Here is a 21,342-nt window from a genome sequence, read left to right on the forward strand (position 1 = left end):
TTTACGTTAATGCAGATCTACAGGTTAAAATTTGACAAGCCTCCTGAATTGATTTAGAACACCTTGAATTGTTACACTTCTACACAAGAAACAAACAACTTCAAGATCTATTTTTGTATGTTTTATTTCAAAAAGCTTCTGTTTGGACCAGTTTTCTCTGTGGTTCTTGTGTAAAAATTCAGGTAGACTTTGTAGATAATCATGAAAGCAGAAACCTTTCCTTAGAAAACATGCATCAATCAACTACTATCTCTTACTGAATGGGTCCTGCTCAAAACTCCAGACCAACTCTCGTTTAAGTATAAGGTCTGAGTGTGTTAACTGGATGTCATTACAACCAACACATAGTTGTAATGATATTTGCATTATGCCAGGCCGTTCTAACATGAATTTGGTTTAATGTAAATTACTCTTACTCTGGCTTCCAGATTCCCACCAGGTTTAATTTAAAGCATAAATTCTAACTCGATTATTTAGGGTTGTTGTTCATACTGGAAGGTGAATTTCCACCCCAGTCTCAATTTTTATTGTCATTCAGGGTGCATGTATTGAGGTCATGTGGTTCGCTCTCTTCTATGAATTGCAGAACATCTCAGATTCACATCTGGTTTAACTTTAAACACGCCCTCAGTTAAAGAGATGTATGCCGGAGATTAGGATGCCATGATGGTGGGCATAACAGTTGGCGACACTTTGATAAGAGGGGAGTGTTCTGGATCTGCCTGTCCTTTGGTGGGGTGAAAGGGGAAAAAAAGCAGAGACACTTTATAGTTCGCTGTCGGGACGTCTTGCGGTCCTCCCAGGCACTCGGCAGACTGCGCGGCTCGGCTTGGCACACATCCTCTCTCCTGCCTTCGCCGGGGTGTCTCCTCTCCGGAACAGGTAAGGCATCCGTCTAACTTACTGTGGCTTGCAGCTACGTGCGATCTAGTTTCAATTTAGTGTCCATCCCGACTTGCTCTTGTAAGCGGCTCTACTGCTCTCAAAGCATTTGCGCTGCTGCTTTGTAATGTCCATTGAGCTGCTTCTGACTGCTGTTTTACGCATTAAGACAATCTGATCTGAAACAACAGCAGGGTTAGGATAACATCAATATCCTGCGCGCGTTCCATCAGGCGGCCGCGAACAAGCAAAACCAGCCTATTGAATGGAAGTATGCATGTTTAGGTTGCCCACGCTGTGATTCACCATGTTACCATACTGGACCGTTCTGAAGATGTGCATGAGGAACGGACCGATGATTGTCAAGCACTACCTGCAAACAGGGGTCACGATGTAAATAATTTCTTAAAGAACCCAAAAATATGTAGCCTAAATTTCACCATGTTTGTTTATTTGAAATAGAATTTTAGCTCCAGATGTTCAAGGAGTTCTACTCTCGTTCTACTCTCTGGAATCCAGACCCAGAAAGCTCCCACCTGCAGTGTTTTTTGTCCTCTATATCCATGCTGCTGTTATACAGTGGAATTAGAAGGAAAATTACCCACATACTCATCCCCCTTCTTCCCACCCAGGCAGGTAATGAATATGCCATTAGTCGGTTTCTTTTAAATGAAGTCCTCTCAAACAGAGTTCAATAATCACACTTCTCTGTCACTGACTCCAGTGAATTGATGATTAATAAGACACTGGTGGCTTAATTTTTTAAAGCACTGACTTAATATGCTCACCAAGTCATGGAGCCCCAGTGATTACTCTCAGGAGGGTCATTGAAAGGATCCATATGGGCGCATCATGTCCTCATCAGATAATAACAGGAGCAGGCAAAGACAGTGGACCCCCCTGTCATTCTGAAACACAGAGGTGACAATGCAGGGGACATGGAACTACATTTTTTCAGTTCAGCTAAGTTGAAAGGGCAGAAGTAAGATCAAACAAGCTCAGACTCATAACCCACTTTGTTTTAACTTATAAGGAACACAATGTGCTGCAAAAACTACTGGGCTAAAAGTAGAGATGGGTACAATAGAGACCAGAAATGGTAAACCTTCTCCTTATCAGCTCAGATAAAATGATTGAATTTATTTTTATGTTGATGAAATTAATGAAAACTAACATTTCCTACCATTTTAATTCTATATACCATCAACTAAGCAGTCCAAGAACCTGTTGCTCATTTTTCTCTTTTAGTTTGTAGCCTCTAAAGAACAGATGATGTTAAAATTTTAATCTCCAGCTCAGACATAATAGAAAACCAGAAATTACTATTGAAATATTTGGGTTAGAATTCTTAAAATACTTTATTTTTATTTGTATCTTAATTCAGCATTTAAAAGAATGCATTGATGATTAAGAAAATAAAGACACCAATCATAGGTGTGGGTGAGATACTGATATCAAGGCATGTCAATGTTTCAAAATCGCCTATATTTTCTACAGCTTAAACTGTGCAGACGTTACAGTAACCCATCCCTCACTCTCACTTATATAATACTACTTTAAAACTATAGAAGGGAAGCTGTGTGTCGGTCAACATCTGACTGCAGGCTTGCCACCCAAGCATGCCCAGGTCACCTTTGTAAATGAGATTTTAAATCTCAGTGAGTCTTTCCTGGTTAAATAAAGTAATAATAAATATAAGCTGATAGCCTGACATATTAACCAGCTAATATCAGCTTGTTACTCCCACTGTTACTCAATTGAGAGCCGAACAGGTAGATTATGCGCAATAAGCACTGACAGATAAATTCTATTTGTTGCTTTATTTTATTTTATTTATCAAAGCACTTATAAATAAAAGCTATAGAACTATAACTGTCAGCATAACATAAATAATTGTTGCTTTTCTTTTTTACATCAATACAACTTTTTTCTCTCAAGGTTATTGTTGTAATTATGAATATAAATATATTATTTAATATTGATACTTTAATATGCTGTTAAATAATATTTCTGTCTTATATAACATTATTATATTATGAGAATCCCATTTAGGGATTTTGCTCACCATAGGCAGTCTGAGCAGGTAGGTAGGTTCTGGCTGAGGGCTAATCTTCACAGGGGAGATGAAGATAACAGTGATGTATAGAGCGGTCATTGTGGTTTAACACCCAGAGCCGACTGTTGTCTGGTGGGGTCAGGTCTGTGATATTGGAGTGCTGCATGAGCCAGCTTCTCACATGTCTGGGATTTGGCAGTCTTTATAGCTTCAGGTGGATGATAGCATGAGCGGTCTCTGTATTTGCAGGGTGCAGAATCCTTGATGAATGCTGTGTTGCTGTTCAGGCATCTGTCAGTCGCCCTCCGCCCTCCAAGTAAAATGTTTCCCTGGCCAAAAGCCAGACAAGCAGGCAGTGCATTCTGTGACATACTTTACTGATGTTTTTTTGTGTTAACTGACATCTTATTAAAAGAAAAAAAGTCAGAGTTATGTTATCGTTAACAGTATGAACATCCTCTATATGATCCAAATTCCTGTAACTATCAAATGTATAATCAATACCAGCATATTTAATTTTCATACAGGTTGTGATTATTAGGAAACAGCTCATGTTCAACCGCAGTAGTCCCTAAAGTTAAAAGATATTTTCTATTAATCAAAGAAAATAGGAGAAATTGTTTTATTGTTTACTTTGTCCCAGTATCAACGTTTTGATCTTTCAACTATGAAAAAGCAAGAATTTTTTTATTGATAAATGTCTCTGAGCTTTATTTTGAAGTGCCAATCCATTTTTCATCAATTCTGTACCTCAGTTATAAGGTTATATAAGTTATATAATCTGGAAAAAAGTTATTATTTACTCTGTGTAATATTGGGTCTTTTTGAAATTCCAAAATAATTACTTTCTTATGACTATAAAATTTCTATTAATGATGAACCTACTTTAATCTTATCGGAGACAGACTAAGATTTTTATTTAGAAGAACGCTTTATATTGAAAGTCCAGATTAACCTTTTTGTTGATTACTAGGATAGGGGCTTTAGGAATTTACTCTGGTAACAGTCTGTATTTGAAGACTATTGTTATTTTTATTTTTGAAGTCTAAATTAGTCTTTTGTTGATTGCTGCTCTTGGCCTATTAGGAGCTGGAATTTTTTTGTCATAATCTCCTCTTTAAAACAACAAGACAGGAGAAGCAGAGAGGAGAGATGTTGCCATTTGAACTGGTAAAGCTCCAAAGTCTGGCTATAGACGTTGGGCTTTATGAGGAAGTTTTTGTCTTATCCACGACAATAATGACGACAAGGATTGCTGGCTTTTGACCGCATTGAAGTTTAGGTTGGACATTGGATATTTGTGCTCCGCGGTTTCAGCAGGGTCTTCCTCCCATTGGATCCAATGCAGACAGTCTGATTACGGGCAGCTGCTCTCTGCCTGCTCCCTTCTCCTGTAGCAATACATTTCTGAACCAAACATGTTGTTTCATGGTGGTAATGCTTTGTGTGTTATGGGGGAAATGTTGGTGCATCTGAACAGCTGATTTTATGTGTGATCAGCTGGTTTAGGATGTTAATAAATACAGCACCCCCATCTGCCTGTAATTCAAAAAGCTGACATGGTGTCCTTTTTCTTTTCTTTCAGCCTTCAGGCATGGTTTATGTTTTTTAAATAGTAAAATTAGATTTTTATTTGGCCGGCTCTGGACTTTGTGGTCATTAACATTATTGTAGTTGCTCTTGAGTTTTAATAACTTTCCCTACACTACTTCTTCGAAAACCTTGTCTTTTCTCCTGATCCCAATCAGTGAGAAGCAGTCTGTTCACGTCACATGTAGTCCCTACTCAGAACTTGGTTGAACTTGCTCAGGAGCAAGGAAAAATGTAGATACTGGTACGGAAAAACCAGTTAAGGAAACGCTCGCAAAGCCTCGCCTTTCTATGCTTTTGATACAGCAGCACATGTAATGTGTTCTTCTACTAAGCCACAGTGCCACAGGTGTTCTGAACATGCCCAAAAATTCTGTGGCATTACCATAATAACCTTTAGATGTCAAATGTAACACACATAGGCTACTCTGCTACAGATGACCCCATAATGACTTTTCTTACATTTGTGTTACACTATGCAGCCACTCTGTCTGAACTGATAAAGATTAACTCACTCCACTGTGCTTGAAATGTCTCCAACAGCGGGGAGACAAGGACGGGACTTCATTTTTTCACAGAATTGGCTTTTTTCATCACAGTTAGATACAGGCAAAGCATGGTTTTAGATAAGCCAACATACATGGCAAGAAAAAGATGCAATGTGACAGCAGTATAGCATTAAAAACATAAATGAACACTTTAGCAATTAACTGTTGATCGCACTAACTGTCATGTCCACACTATATAAAAACCGTTAGGATGTTTTTGAAGACATCATTGTGCAAATGGAATAGACAACAGGGGGAAATCTTTGGCGATTAGCAAGACACACTCAATAAAGCAGTGGTTCTGCAGGTGGGGACCACAGACCACTTCTCAGTACCTATGCTTTCTGGCTGATGTTTTGGTCACTTTTGAATGTTGGTGGTGCTTTCACACTCGTGGTAGCATGAGACAGACTCTACAACCCACACAAGTGGCTCAGGTAGTGCAGCTCATCCAGGATGGCACATCAATGCCAGCTGTGGCAAGAAGGTTTGCTGTGTCGGTCAGCGTAGTGTCAAGAGCCTGGAGGTGCTACCAGGAGACAGGCCAGTACACCAGGAGACGTGGAGGAGGCCGTAGGAGGGAAACAACCCAGCAGCAGGACCGCTACCTCCGCCTTTGTGCAAGGAGGAACAGGAGGAGCACTGCCAGAGCCCTGCAAAATGACCTCCAGCAGGCCACAAATGTGCATGTGTCTGCACAAACGGTTAGTAACCGACTCCATGAGGATGGTATGAGGGCCCGATGTCCACAAATGGGGGTTGTGCTCACAGCCCAACACCGTGCAGGACGCTTGGCATTTGCCAGAGAACACCAGGATTGGCAAATTCGCCACTGGCGCCCTGTGCTCTTCACAGATGAAAGCAGGTTCACACTGAGCACATGTGACCGACGTGACAGAGTCTGGAGACACCGTGGAGAGCGATCTGCTGCCTGCAACATCCTTCAGCATGACCGGTTTAGCAGTGGGTCAGTAATGGTGTGGGGTGGCATTTCTTTGGAGGGTCACATGGCCCTCCATGTGCTCGGCAGAGGTAGCCTGACTGCCATTAGGTACCGAGATGAGATCCTCAGACCCCTTGTGAGACCATATGCTGGTGCGGTTGGCATTGGGTTCCTCCTAATGCAGGACAATGCTAGACCTCATGTGGCTGGAGTGTGTCAGCAGTTCCTGCAAGATGAAGACATTGAAGCTATGGACTGGCCCGCCCGTTCCCCAGACCTGAATCCGATTGAGCACATCTGGGACATCATGTCTCGCTCCATCCACCAACGTCACGTTGCACCACAGACTGTCCAGGAGTTGGAGGATGCTTTAGTCCAGGTCTGGGAGGTGATTCCTCAGGAGACCATCCGCTGTCTCATCAGGAGCATGCCTAGGCATTGTAGGGAGGTCATACAGGCACGTGGTGGCCACACACAATACTGAGCCTCATTTTGACTTGTTTTAAGGACATTACATCAAAGTTGGATAAGCCTGTAGTGTGTTTTTCCACTTTAATTTTATGTGTGACTCCAAATCAAGGCCTCCATTGGTTAATACAGTTGATTTCCATTGATGATTTTTGTGTGATTTTGATGTCAGCACATTCAGCTTTGTACAGAACAAAGTATTCAATGAGAATATTTCATTCATTCAGATCTAGGATGTGTTATTTGAGTGTTCCCGTTATTTTTTTGAGCAGTGTATATTAGAGTCTCTGTTTGTGCCGCAGCCACATTTTGTTCTGTCTGTCAATTATGTTCATTCGGTTCACCTGCTCAAAGTTAATCTGTCTCCTTGCTCCACCTGGTTTTCACTCCATATATACACACCTGTTCAGTTAGTCATCGCAGAAACATTTCTCATATCATGTCTTGTTTTTTGATCATGCCATGCCTGTCTCGCTTGCCCGTTTGTTGTTTTGTTCCTGCCTTCTGCTGTGAGTGAGTTTTTGTTATTAAACCTTTTTCACTTACCATCATGCTGCCTGCTCGTCTGCATTCTGGGGTCCTATATCTCGCAAGCCGTAACAAAATTTACTGGAAACTTTGTGAGCTCTTATAATGTCTTTTACACCTGGACCTCCTAAACCGCAACTAGTAAATGAACGTGTTTGGCTGCTGTACAGGAGTCACTATCATGCACCTAAACTGGTCAGTAGCAGTCTCCCAGGAAGTGTTCTAACTTTGGAAGGGGTGTTGGGAAGAATCACTTTACTATGGGACAACAGCCAAATTCGTTCGTTCGTCGTCTTCCGCTTATCCAGGACCGGGTCGCGGGGGCAGCAGAGACGCCCAGACGTACCTCTCTCCAGACACCTCCTCCAGCTCCAGGGGGAGCCCAAGGCGTTCCCAGGCCAGCCGAGAGACATAGTCCCTCCAGCGTGTCCTGGGCCGTCCCCTGGGCCTCCTCCCGGTGGGACGTGCCTGGAACACCTCCCGAGGAAGGCGTCCAGGAGGCATCCGGTATAGATGCCCGAGCCACCTCAACTGGCTCCTCTCAATGTGGAGGAGCAGCGGCTCTACTCCGAGCTCCTCCCGGATGGCCGAGCTCCTCACCCTATCTCTAAGGGAGTGCCCGGCCACCCTACGGAGGAAGCTCATTTCAGCCGCTTGTATCCGTGATCTCGTTCTTTCGGTCATGACCCAAAGTTCATGGCCATAGGTGAGGGTAGGAACGTAGACCGACCAGTAAATTGAGAGCTTTGCTTTTCGGCTCAGCTCTCTCTTCACCACAATGGACCGGCACAGCGCCCCCATTACTGTGGCAGCTGCACCGATCCGTCTGTCGATCTCCTGCTCCATTGTTCCCTCACTCGTGAACAAGACCCCGAGATACTTAAACTCCTCCACTTGAGGCAGGAACTCCCCTCCAACCTGAAGAGGACAAGCCACCCTTTTCCGGTCGAGTACCATGGCCTCGGACTTGGAGGAGCTGATCCCCATCCCAGCCGCTTCACACTCGGCTGCGAACCGCCACAGCGCATGCTGTAGGTCTTGGCTAGAGGGGGCCAGCAGGACCACGTCATCCGCAAAAAGAAGAGACGAAATCCACTGGTCCCCAAACCAGACCCCCTCCGGCCCTTGGCTGCGTCTAGAAATCCTGTCCATAAAAGTTATGAACAGGACCGGCGACAAAGGGCAGCCCTGCCGGAGTCCAACATGCACTGGGAACAGGTCCGACTTAGTGCCGGCAATGCGGACCAAACTCCTGCTCCGCTCGTACAGGGACCGGATGGCCCCTAATAAAGGGCCCCCGATTCCATACTCCTGGAGCACCCCCCACAGGGCATCACGAGGGACACAGTCGAATGCCTTCTCCAGGTCCACAAAACACATGTGAACCGGTTGGGCAAACTCCCATGAACCCTCGAGCACCCTGTAGAGGGTATAGAGCTGGTCCAGTGTTCCACGGCTGGGACGAAAACCACACTGTTCCTCCTGAAGCCGAGGTTCGACTATCGGTCGGACTCTCCTCTCCAATACCCTGGCGTAGGCCTTACCAGGGAGGCTGAGGAGTGTGATCTCCCTGTAGTTGGAACACACCCTCCGGTCCCCCTTCTTATAAAGGGGGACCACCACCCCAGTCTGCCAGTCCAGAGGCACTGTCCCCGACCGCCACGCAATGTTGAAGAGGCGTGTCAACCATGACAGCCCTACAACATCCAGACACTTGAGGTACTCAGGGCGCATCTCATCCACCCCCGAAGCCTTGCCACCGCGGAGCTTTTTAACCACCTCGGTGACTTCAGCCTGGGTGATGAAAGAGTCCAACCCCGAGTCCCCAGCCTCTGTTTCCACCACGGAATGCGTGATGGCAGGATTGAGGAGATCCTCGAAGTACTCCTTCCACCGCCCGATAATGTCCTCAGTCGAGGTCAGCAGTCTCCCGCCCCCACTATAAACAGTGTTGGCAAAGCCCTGCTTCCCCCTCCTGAGGCGCCGGACGGTTTGCCAGAATCGCTTCGAGGCCAACCGGTAGTCCTTCTCCATGGCCTCACCGAACTCTTCCCAGGCCCGAGTTTTTGCCTCTGCCACAGCCCGGGCCGCAGCACGCTTGGCCTCACGGTACCCGTCAGCCGCCTCAGGAGTCCCACAAGCCAACCACAGCCGATAGGACTCCTTCTTCAGCTTAACAGCATCCCTTACTGCCGGTGTCCACCACCGGGTTCTGGGATTGCCGCCACGACAGGCACCGCAGACCTTACGGCCGCAGCTATGGGAAGCAGCATCGACAATAGATGCAGAGAACATGGTCCACTCGGACTCTATGTCTCCAACATCCCCCGGGATCTGGTCGAAGCTCTCCCGGAGGTGGGAGTTGAATACATCCCTGGCCGAGGGCTCCGCCAGGCGTTCCCAGCAGACCCTCACTATGCGCTTGGGCCTGCCGAGTCTGTCCGGCTTTCTCCTCCTCCAGCGGATCCAACTCACCACCAGGTGATGATCAGTGGACAGCTCAGCCCCTCTCTTCACCCGAGTGTCCAAAACATGTGGCCGAAGGTCTGATGATACGACAACAAAGTCGATCATCGACCTCCTGCCTAGGGTGTCCTGGTGCCAAGTGCACTGATGGACACCCTTATGTTTGAACATGGTGTTCGTTATGGACAATCCGTGACTAGCACAGAAGTCCAATAACAAAACACCACTCGGATTCAGATCGGGGAGGCCATTCCTCCCGATCACGCCTCTCCAGGTGTCACTGTCGTTCCCCACGTGGGCGTTGAAGTCTCCCAGCAGAATAATGGAGTCCCCGGGAGGGGCACTATCCAGCACCCCCGACAGGGACGCCAAGAAGGCAGGGTACTCTGCACTACCACTCGGCCCGTAGGCTGAAATGATAGTCAGAGACCTCTCCCCAACCCGAAGGCGCAGGGATACAACCCTCTCATCCACTGGGGTAAACCCCAACACGAGACGGCTGAGCTGGGGGGCAACAAGCAAACCCACACCAGCCCGCCGCCTCTCCCCGTGGGCCACTCCAGAGTAGAAGAGAGTCCAACCCCTCTCAAGGAGATGGGTTCCAGAGCCCACGCTGTGCGTGGAGGCGAGCCCGACTATTTCTAGTCGATATCTCTCGACCTCCCGCACAAGCTCAGGCTCCTTCCCCCTCAGCGAGGTGACATTCCACGTCCCTAGAGCCAGCCTAAGCATCCGGGGATCGGGCCGTTGAGGTCTCCACCTTCGTCCGCCACCCAATCCTCTTTGCACCGGTCCCTCACGGGATTTAAATCAGATATTGTTTTTTGCTTTCTGTTGGCATCATCTCAGAACTTGGTGATTTCACTTCATATATTATTTACTGAGTTTAGTAAGTGTCTGCTCACATTTAGTTCAAGGTGGAGTCTGCATCATGGTATTAATTATTTATTAATAGTGGGTTTAGTTTTACATTTAAAGCTGTGGAATTTGTTTACCATATTGCCACTGCTGCTCTGTTAGGGATTAAGTTTACAATTTATTTTAGTCTGTTTTAAAAATGCACTCTTGAGTCAAAATAATTAAGTTTAATGCCTAAAGAAGCTGAATTAAATGAAATAAAAATTCAACCAGCTTTTTATATGGACTTTCTCAAGTAAAGGTATATTGTAACTAATTGTGAGGATCATTTTGCTCATCTGATCAATCCACGCACAAACACAGCTTTTGGTGATAAATGTGAGAATTTAAAATATACTTTGCACCTTTTTGCACTTAAACCTTCAGACATGTATAGGATTTGATACAGTAGATTTTTAGTGTCTGATGTTGTAAGTGTAAGAATTATGATTATTGATTAATTAATATTTATAAAGAATTATAATTTAAAATCATAATTTGAAAAAATTTATTTCTTAGCCAAAAATCATTACTTACGAATCGAAATCAGAGATGTCCTCCGGTGTTGTAATTATGGCTCAAGGCCCTTGATAATTACAATTATTAAATTCTCAGTAATAATTGATAACTATTACTAGATGTCACTGTTTAATCGACCGCATCACCGAAGGTGGGGGAACTTTGACCTTATTTTGACAGACAAATCACTCTTGCTCAAAATAAACACAAACGCTTTCTCTTTATCTACGTGAATATTTATTAAATCAACAGCCCTGATACACCTTGTCATTCTGATTCAATCTGATTCCACATGTGGTTTCTTCTCCAAAATGATGCGCCTCAGTTGCGTGGTAACCGCGTCTCGGTATCCAGCGGGAGAAAAAGCAATGGTGGGACATCTCCCGTGTCCTTATATAGCCCACTGTGACATCAGAGCTGCAATGCCCCTTCCTATCAGCTACAATTCCTGCTGGGAGTTGTGGTAGCAGACCATACTGGGGTATATAGTAGCAGATGACACTGGGAGGTATAGTAGCGAACAAATGGTCCAACATAAGGCAGTAGCCGGTTGTAGCCGGAAGCAAGAACTGCACAGAGAGAAATTACCTAATCAAATTGGGGTCTGACAGGCAATGGCTTAAAAATTTATTTTTCCATATTAGAATAAACAAACTGTTATTGATGCTGTCATTTATTGTAATAGTCAGGTTAACGTGAATTCAGAGAAAAATGTCATTAATTGGATGATGTCTGTGATGAGTAGATTGTACTGGGAAGTAATACACATCAAAGCAGTCTTTCTCAAGAATTCAGCTACTTGAAATGAAAACCATCTTCATCAAGCACTAAATGGGTGAGTCTGCTAATGGTTCAAGAGAGGACTTTATTAAAAACTGTAAGTCAGACAGTCCATTTTCCTTTTCAAGAAAATAATGAGCCTTTTTAGAGGATGTTTGCAATGAAAAGTAGAATTTCACATTATCTGCCAAAGCAGTGAGGGCAGATTCAAAGAGAAGGACGTGATGTGGCTGCGTGAAGCCAGGTAAGCAGGACAGAGCAGTGACCTTCACTCTCTGATGGAGACTGACAAAAGCTTGATGGAGGCTGTGCAGTTTGAATCACGTTGAATTACTCCTGACATGCTGCTTGTGGAAACCATAAAGCATCAGAGATGCAATTAGATAGACTGTTCTGTTGTCTCTCCAGCCAAGTTTTTCCTCGCAGTCGTTTGAGCTGAGCAGCTGCAGTGACCTGTTCGGCAAAGGAAGTACAGTAAACTGCTCACACCTTGGATTGGTTTGTTTTGATTTGCAATTTGCTCTTTCCAGCAGATTTGCTTCCTTTTGTGTGATCTGTCTTTGTCTAATGCTTGGTGGCAGACAAGGACTGGCTTATGAATAAATCAGAGCCCCATGTACTATGCTATACTGAGCAGTGTGTTACTTTCATCTTTTTTTTTCTGACCCCTCTCTGACTTAAAATAGTCCAACTGCAAGACAGTCTATACATTTCATCTGGAGACCTAAATGCAATTTCATAAATAGTTGTTATGATTTCCATGAATTTTGCTTTATGACCTTATCAGTTACTTTATCCAAATTTTCCCAAATAGAAATGAATCGGTTCTCTTTTATGTCTTTTAACTATTAATATATTCCTGGCATAACTTTGAATAACCTGCCAGTGGCTGAGGAGGTTGGGAGGTGATAGGTATTATTTAGTCAACTCAGAGGTAAGGAACGACACAGAGTCAGTTATACTTGCGGCAAGGGTAGCTGTGCAATACAAACTACGAAGTATTAACACTCCTCCCTCTTTATTTATACATGCTTGGTCACACACAGTTCAAACATCATTCAGTTCCAAGTCTCATAGTTGTCTGTCAAACACCCCTCGATCGCCAAGAGTCGGTAGATTTCTGTAGACCTTCTCCCATGTATTTTCAATGAGAGCTTAACCTGTAATCCATGAGTGACACCATTTATTTCCATAATCAAATTTTATACTGTGAATGACATAGAGCTATGAAAATCTCCATGATTGGAGACGAGGGATCGCTGTCGCCCACAGTTTAACAATTATTCAAATACCATGTACGGTTTCCGAGATATTAGACTTTGTTCGGGAGCATGTTCAGGCATTTTTGTCTTTTTCCCCATTTTCCCTCTCTTTTCACCCAGTGTTATGTCTTTATTATTATATTTTCAAAAATAAAGGATGAATATTAATGTTCCCCTGTCCGTTCTGATAAAAACGGTCCAAGAATGACATCGATCGCCCCTACGGTTTCCGAGTTATGGCCAGTCGTTCGGGAGCATGTGCCTTCATGTTATAAAGCCAGACCAGGGGCAGACACAGAGTGAGGTGCTGCGTCAGTGAGAAACAGCAGGTGTCAAGTTACACTGACGCTCTTTGCTGATTGGCTGATTCATTCCTCACTGTTCTATTTATAGCTCTGTGTATCTCCTACTGTATATGTCTGGATGTGATTCTGTCTTTGTTTCTGCCTCTCTGTGTCTCACACTCAGACACACACCCACACACACCCACACACACACACATACATAGACCCACACACAGACACACAGACACATACATGGATTACTATCTTTCTGAGGACTTTGCATTGACTTTCATTGATTTTCATTCATTTCTATGACTTAAACATGACCTGACCCCTAACCCTTTGTCCATCTTCATAGGAGGCAACTACATGGCGGACATTTTGTGCATGTACTGCTGTTCCAACACCCACACAACAGTGATTAACCCTAAAGGGCAATTTCTTTCATCAACCCTCCATGCTTACTAATGATTATTTAAAGCTTATAATAACATACAGAATGCTTTTACAATAGCAAGCAGGTTCTATATAACTAATAGAAATAACCCAGACCTGAAAGGACAACCATGCTTGATTTTCAAAATAAGACAAAACCTGCTCTACAAAATAAAAGCCTTTAAACAATAGATGATTGCAGGAGTGGGCTTCACACTACTGTTGGAGCTCCCCCAGTGATGGGAATGGGACTATGCTGGTCCTTTGAAACAGGCTTACTAAAACTTCCAAAATAAAAGCCTCAGTCTTCCAGAGTTACTATGGATTTTGTGAGCTCACAAGAGCATAGAAAATGATTTTTAAATAGCAAGCGGACTCTATTTAACCATTGCAACTAACACAGACCTGAAAGTACAACCATGCTGGACTTTCAAAATAAGACAAAACATGCTCTACAAAATAAAAGCCTTTGCATTTTAAACAATAGATAATTTCAGGACTGGGCTTCACACTAATGTTGGAGCTCACCCAGTGTTGCCCATTTAAAATAAGGCTTACTGAAAATTTCAAAATAAAAGCCTCAGTCTTCCAGAGTTACTAGTAATTTTTGAAGGTGATTATTGCATACATAATGATTTTTAAATAGCTAAACCTAACGGCCAGAGAAACTTTGTGGTCCCAGAAGCACGCACCAAGAGGCAGGCCCCGTCTAAATTTCTTCCGAAATTTTCTAGTCTGATCTTATGATTTGTGGGATACCATATGTGTGTAGAAATGTGTCACTAAACTCTTTGCCACTGTGAGCACATCACAGTGTTTGGCAGGGTACATGTCTACCCACTTTGAAAATGCATCTATGACCACTAAACAATATTTCTTTCCCCCTGACCATGATAACTGTATGAAATCCATGTGTATCGTGTGAAAATGATGAATAGCTGCTGGGAACTGGCCTCTTTTGGGTCTCATGTTCCCCTGTGGATTATGTTTGCAGCAAATAATACATGATCTACAAAAGTTTTTTGCATAGTCAGAAAAATTTACGGTATGGAAATGTAGATTTACTAAGTGTACCATCCCCCAGCTCGACACATGGGAAATCCCGTGTGTCGCATGGGCCGCCGTCTTGTATAAATGCTTTGGTAATATTGGCTTATTTCCCAAATGATAAATGTCATCTTTCTTTATGACCCCTCTATTCAGCCAAGATTTAACTTCTGCAGCTGGTGCAGATTGTTGTGAATCTTTCAGCACATCTGTATCTATAAATAGGAGATCTGACATTTTCAAAGTGAGGGGAAGTCTCGAAGCTATTTTAGCAGAAATATCAGCAAAGGTGTTTCCCTTTGTTTCCATGGTTTCATCAGATTGATGCGCTTTACATTTACAAAGTGCTATCTTTGCAGGTAGCTGGATAGCTAACACCAGTCGTTTTAACAGATTAAAATGTGTCAATTCTGTCCCAGATGTTTTAAACCCTCTATTTTCCCATATTTTAGCAAAATGGTGAACAGAACTGAATACATCTGTATAAATGGTTAGGATGTTTCCTTCATATAATTCACAAGCTCTGATAACAGCATACAGCTCTGCAGTCTGTGCTGAGCATGTATGGGGCAGGTCCAGTGATTCTATAATTTTAGTTTCAGTGGTTACTGCATAATCAACTCTGTTTTTTCCATATTCATCTTTTGATGCTGATCCATCTACAAAGACTATTTGTGAGTTTTCCAGAGGTGTCTGAGAGATATCTTGCCTAGGTTTTGTATCTTCCTCTACCTTTGTTTTGCAAGAATGTGGTTTCCCATCTTCTGCTGTTGGAATTAATGTGCTAGGGTTCAGTGGACCACATCTTTGCATAGTTATATTTGGTTGTGAGAGTAACAATGAGGTCAACGTAATATGCCTTGCATGAGTCAAGAAAGGAAGTGAAGTTTGTAGCAATACAAGTGACACTGAATGAGGAACTTTCAGTGTGAGCGGGTGGCACAGCACAATTTCAGCTGTCTGCTTCACAGCTTCTGCTGCTGCGATGCAGCTCTGCAAACAATTTGGAAATCCAGATGCCACAGAGTCCAGTTTTTTAGAATAAAATGCTAAAGGTCTGTTTTTGGAGCCAAATGGTTGGGTTAATACAGCTTTCATATAACCCTTACATGCATCTACACAAAGTGTGAAAGCCTGGCTATAATCCGGCAGAGCTAAGGTGACTGTTGTTTGAAGCAGATTTTTTAGCTCTGTGAATGCTACTTCTCCTTAGTCCATATGATTTTGTCTTTTAAAGTCATGTCTTTGCCATAGATCATAGATTGCAAAGGTTGTACAATGGCTGCATAGTCTGGTAGCCATTCTCTGCAAAAATTACACAGTCACAGAAAGGACATCATTTGTTGTTTAGTTCGTGGTTTTGGGGCTTCCTGTATGGCTGTTTTTCTACTACTTAGGAGGGAACGACCATGTTGTGATATCATATGTCCCAAATAAATCACTTTCTCCTTGCAAAACTGCAGTTTATCCCTAGAGGCTTTGTGCCCCGTCTGGTAGAGATGTTTCAGAACTGTTATAGTAGCTTCCTCACAGTGTTGTTGAGTGTCTGAAGCTATAAGAATATCATCTACATACAACAGGACTTGACTATGTTCAGGCACCTCACAGGTGCTCATAGAGTATCTTACATGTGGACTTTCACTCAAGCCTTGTGGTAGTCTGGTGTAAGTGTATTTTTTCCCTTTAAACTGAAAGCCAAATAAATGCTGTGACTCTTCATGCAGTGGTACTGTAAAGAAAGCATTGCTAAGATCTACCACTGAGAAATATTTTTTATCTGGAGTTAATGAATGCAGTAATGTATGTGGATTCGGGACGTCTGGAACCACATGTCACACTATTTTATTTATCGGTCTAAGATCCTGGACCATCCTCCACTTTCCTGTGCTGGCTTTCTGCACTGGAAAGATAGGTGTGTTGCATGTAGCATCAGGTGCTTCCCTTAATATTCCTGATTTCAGCATGTCCTGTATTACTGGCTTAATACCCTCTTCAGCTTCTGGCTTCAAGGGGTACTGGCGAACTACTGGCTGTTCTTCAGATATTAATTTAACCTTATATGGTGGAAACCCCTTTATAAGTCCTACATCAGTCGATGATTGGGACCACAGTTCAGGTGGGACAGCAGCTAGGGCAGCTAGGACAAAAGCTAGAATATTTTACTCCGGGTGGAGGTTTAGTTAGCACAGTCCTACATGCCCCTGTATCACACAAACAGCTATATGCTTTGCCATTTATTATTATGTTTTTATATGGCAAATCTTGCATCCTTCTTAGTGCTATAAGTTCCAATGCTGCTTGTATGTCAACTTCCTCTATTTCACTACTGTTTCTCTCTGCTAGTGGGGGAGGAGGTGGGGTTTGTGGCTGTAATTGTCAATTCTGGGTAGAGTTGGGGTTATACACCCGCTTTTCATTACATTCTCTTGCAAAATATCCTGGCTTATTGCAAATCCAGCAATTGTCATCTCTTGTGCCAGGGTTTTGTAAAATTGTCCTACATTCTCTAGCATAATGCCCTATTTTTCCACACCTCAGACACACATTGCTCTGTGTGTAACTGTGTCGTGGCCCTCCTCCTCTGTGACCCCTAAATCCCCTCCGTCCTCTTTGCCCGCTTGCCCCTGAGCGATGCAAAGCCATTAAACTGTCTTGCATTCCAAACGTATCTGTCTTCCTATCTCGCTGTGTTTTATGAGCGAACTGCGCGTATTCTAAAGCTTGTGTAACACTTCCTGTATTTTGATGAACCCATTGTTTGTCTATATACCGTCTGAGTTCAATTTTAAGGCCTTGCAAAAAGACTCTCTTCAACTGTTGCTGATAGGCTCCTGCCTCTGCTTCATCATATGGTATAGCAGAGTTTGCTCTAAAAACACGTCTCATCCTATCCAAGAAATCTTGTGGGTCTTCTCCGTCCTTCTGTTTGCATTGTGAGATTTTACCATAATCTGCTGTCTGTATATAAACTCTTCAAATTCTTTCAAAGAGTAAGCGTAAGGCGTCCCTTAAATCTAGTGAATTATGTGCCAATATGTCACCATTGTCATCACATCCAGTGAAACCTCCTGCTACTCTGCACCAGCGATGACCAAACAGCTGGGTAAAACACTGGAGCATCTTTGCCATTAAGATGAAAGCTTCCTCTAAGTTCTGTAATAGCTTCTAGAAATTCCTCTACGCCTTCTTGTATCGATGGGATACCTTTTAAAGCAGCAGTTCTGTCTTCCTGTGTCCATGGTCTATATACTAGAATAGTTGGCGGCTGTCGGTGATTAGCGTCACCTACGTTTGGATTTGCTACCTCAACTAGAGGAAATGTGTCTCCCTCTAAATTTATTTCAGATGGATGAAATTTCTGTTCGTGAGCCATTAAGGCTTCGCCTGGGTACATGCTAGGAATTGTTTTCTTATCTTTACTCCTAGTTCGCACTCCTGTACAACCCCAGGAATTAGGAGACCAGGGCTCACTAGAAGAGCTCTGTTCTTCTGTTTCAGAAGAATTGCTTAATTTTTCTTGCTTACTTATAGGAGTTTTAGGAACTGCTACAGCTCCTTCTATCTCTCCTCCAATTTGTTATGCTACAGCCTCCTGGCCTGCTTATGACAGATTAGTTTACTTTGTTTTTTCCCCATGATGTTTAATTTTAGTTCACCATACTATAAATGTCCCAAATAGAAATTCACTGGCATAAAATTCAAGGAGAGGACATTAACACGCCCTTATACTGCGACTAATCCGCAGCGGTGTTAATTTTCTGGGATTAAACCCGACCTTTATCTCCAAGAATCACCAATACGTCTTTCTATTCTGGGCAAAAGAAAACACAAGACCAGCAGAATCCTACTAAGATTCTTCCAAAATGCTTAGTCTTCCAAACACACAAAACAGCACTCACACAGTTAGTATTTTAACATATTTATGTCCCTTCAGCAATATGTATGGTCGACCTAGCTTAGTTTATGAGCTCTCTTTAATATTCAACACTTAATTTTATTCCCTTCCGGCGGAATGTTACCAACCAAATTATCCAGTTCACTTTACGGCGCCTAGTCGTCTCTGATCTCCTTGCGGCGAGATCCTACCTAAATTTATCACTTTTTCTTTGTGGCGAAATAAAACCTATCCAATGCAGTGTCCTTACCGGCGACACACTACCAAACGAGTTTTAAGTACTTTTCTTCTTTCATTTATATAGCGCTTACTCTTATCTCATGTACTGTATGTTAAAACTGTCTCACCTCTGAGCTGACTTCTATGTGACTCTGTCGGACCTCCAGAGTCACCTGGCGTCGAGCAAGACAATAACCCACCGGCCAGATGCGAATGTCACACACCGGGACTTTCAGCCACCAGGCCTAGGTGCGGCTGTGCGGCAGCGCTTAACTCGACGTCTGTTCCCGGAGATCCGCCAGTCACTGCAAAGAAAGATAAAATCAGTTTAGTTCTTATAATCTCTGGCTCCAAAGACCAAATTAATGATAGGTATTATTTAGTCAACTCAGAGGTAAGGAACGACACAGAGTCAGTGTTTGGCAGGGTACCTAAAAAGTTTTTTTTTTTCAGACATACGCAGATTCAGTAAGCCTATTTGGAGTTTATACTTAGGTTTAACTAAGAAAACATCACCGGGAATGTCTTTCTACGTATGGGATACAGACTGAGACTGCATGAGAATTTCAATGTTTGCTACAGCACTCCACACCGGTAGGGGGGCCAGCCCCTACCTGAATAATGCAAGTCACTGCAAATTTTCTGCCATATTTTTATCTGATTCACGCTGAATTAATTAGGTGCAGCTCTGATATAACACTCCAAAAACAGAGTCAGACTCAGATTCATTTACTTCTCCCCACAGCTGTCTCACTGGAAAGATCTCACTGATATGAAACAACTTTTATTTTCAAATCAGACTCAGGAGTTGATTCAGACAGAACTAACCCAGGTGCTCCTACACGTTTTTGTTTTGTTTACAAGATGAAAGGTCAGCTGTTTGGAAAATTCATGACACAGAAACTAAAAGCTTGCCTGTTATTGCTGATATTGAGGCAGTGCTTTTTCTGAAAGTAAAGTTTGCATGCTGAGAGGCTAGAGCAGTGGGTGTTAAGCAGCAGAGTGCAGGCTAGCTAACCAAGCCCATACCCTGGGTTTCTTGCTGGACTGTAACAAGTATATGAAAAAGCAGCTTTGCATATTAAACAGAGAAACAGTTAATACTCACATATTCCTTTGCCCTCCATATGTGCCCATGTAACAAAATGTAAATAATAATAAAGGTAGCATTGCCATAATTGTTGCCTTTTTATTTTCAATAAAAGCAATTTAATCATGTTTTACATTTTTACATTTTGTGGTAATACCATGACACAGACCTAGTGGACAGTCTGCCCTGAAACTTAATAAATGTTCTTAAACAGATGATATTAGGGGTTTTGGCAGCCTCAGGGCTCTGAAATATCCAAAGCATATTTAATTGTGTAGAGATAAAAAGGTGTTGGGAAGAGGGAAAACAGGACTCAGCCTTAATTGGATAAGGCCTCGACTTGCATATACACTTCAGCTACCCAACACAAGGGGTGGCTCATTGCTGCCAAGGATGTACGAATCCTGTGCTTTCTTTGAAAAAGCTTTGTGCTGCAGAATTGAGGATTGGTATGGATTTATCAATCTAGAATGGGAAGCTCTCTGTCTGTGATAGAAGTTTATGTTTCATCCTTCACCTTCAAGTCACTTTGGTCTCAATACTTGCAGCCTAATGCTGTGGATGATTTCATGTTGACTGCAGCTACCCACGAGACACTGACTTTACAACAGCCATTGTCAAAAATGCTGAGATGAACAGCTGGGTCTGGCTATTGGATTTTAATCAATATGTTGTTTTTGTTGCCATTTTGAGGCAGATTGAGCAGAGAAAGGAAATACTGTTACTTAAGATTTCTATTTCTGAAGAAAGTTCAGGGTGCTTTTTAAAAAAAAGATTGATTATTACCACTGACTCATCAGCATTGACCAATTGGCGTGGGGGATGTTGTTTTAGTTTTAAAAAGGCTAAAGAAAAAAACAACTCTTTAACTGAACCCATTTTAAAGCTATGAGACTGTTAGGCTATTATTTGACTATTTTCATTAACTTTACATCTATTTATGTGGATGCACGTATTTTGAGGAGTAATGTGTTCTGTACACTTTATTTTTCCTTCTCTTACTCACAGCAGCTCAAATAGGTTAGTTGATTTTTTCCCCTCTGGCAGACTCATCCATCAAATCCTGTCATAAGCCATATCTGATGATGACAAACTATGAATTCAAAATGATTCATGACTTTGTGTTCTTTGTGCTTGAGGCGTGCAACATACCTTTTTGTTCAATATACATGTACTCAGCACTCTGGCTTTCCTTCAGTGGATAACATTGGTTCTGATCAAGTCTGACACTCAGAAAATGATAGTGATAACTTTTGACAGTCGCCTTTCTTTGCGCATGTCTCCCGAAGAGCGTACTAGATTAATATAGGAGTTGCATTGTTTTTTGCTCTTACAAATGCGTGACATATGCACAATTACTACCAAAAACAGTTAGGCCTTAAGGACAAATGGTCCAATTTGGACACAGTTTAGCACACATTCAGATCAGGCTA

At 42.9% G+C, this 21,342-nt stretch overlaps 1 protein-coding gene across 1 annotated transcript in view; it reads left to right on the forward strand.

Annotated features, from left to right (window-relative positions):
* Nucleotides 1–666: 666 nt before the first annotated feature.
* The window catches only part of LOC124856364 (contactin-3), a 253,125-nt gene continuing 232,449 nt past the window's right edge, over nucleotides 667–21,342 (forward strand). The window contains exon 1 of the mRNA XM_047346720.1: nucleotides 667–882. The gene's annotated coding sequence lies outside the window, so the exon portion shown is untranslated. The remainder of the gene's footprint in view (nucleotides 883–21,342) is intronic.

This window comes from Girardinichthys multiradiatus, chromosome 20, assembly GCF_021462225.1.
Source record: "Girardinichthys multiradiatus isolate DD_20200921_A chromosome 20, DD_fGirMul_XY1, whole genome shotgun sequence".
Taxonomy (NCBI): Eukaryota; Metazoa; Chordata; class Actinopteri; order Cyprinodontiformes; family Goodeidae; genus Girardinichthys; species Girardinichthys multiradiatus.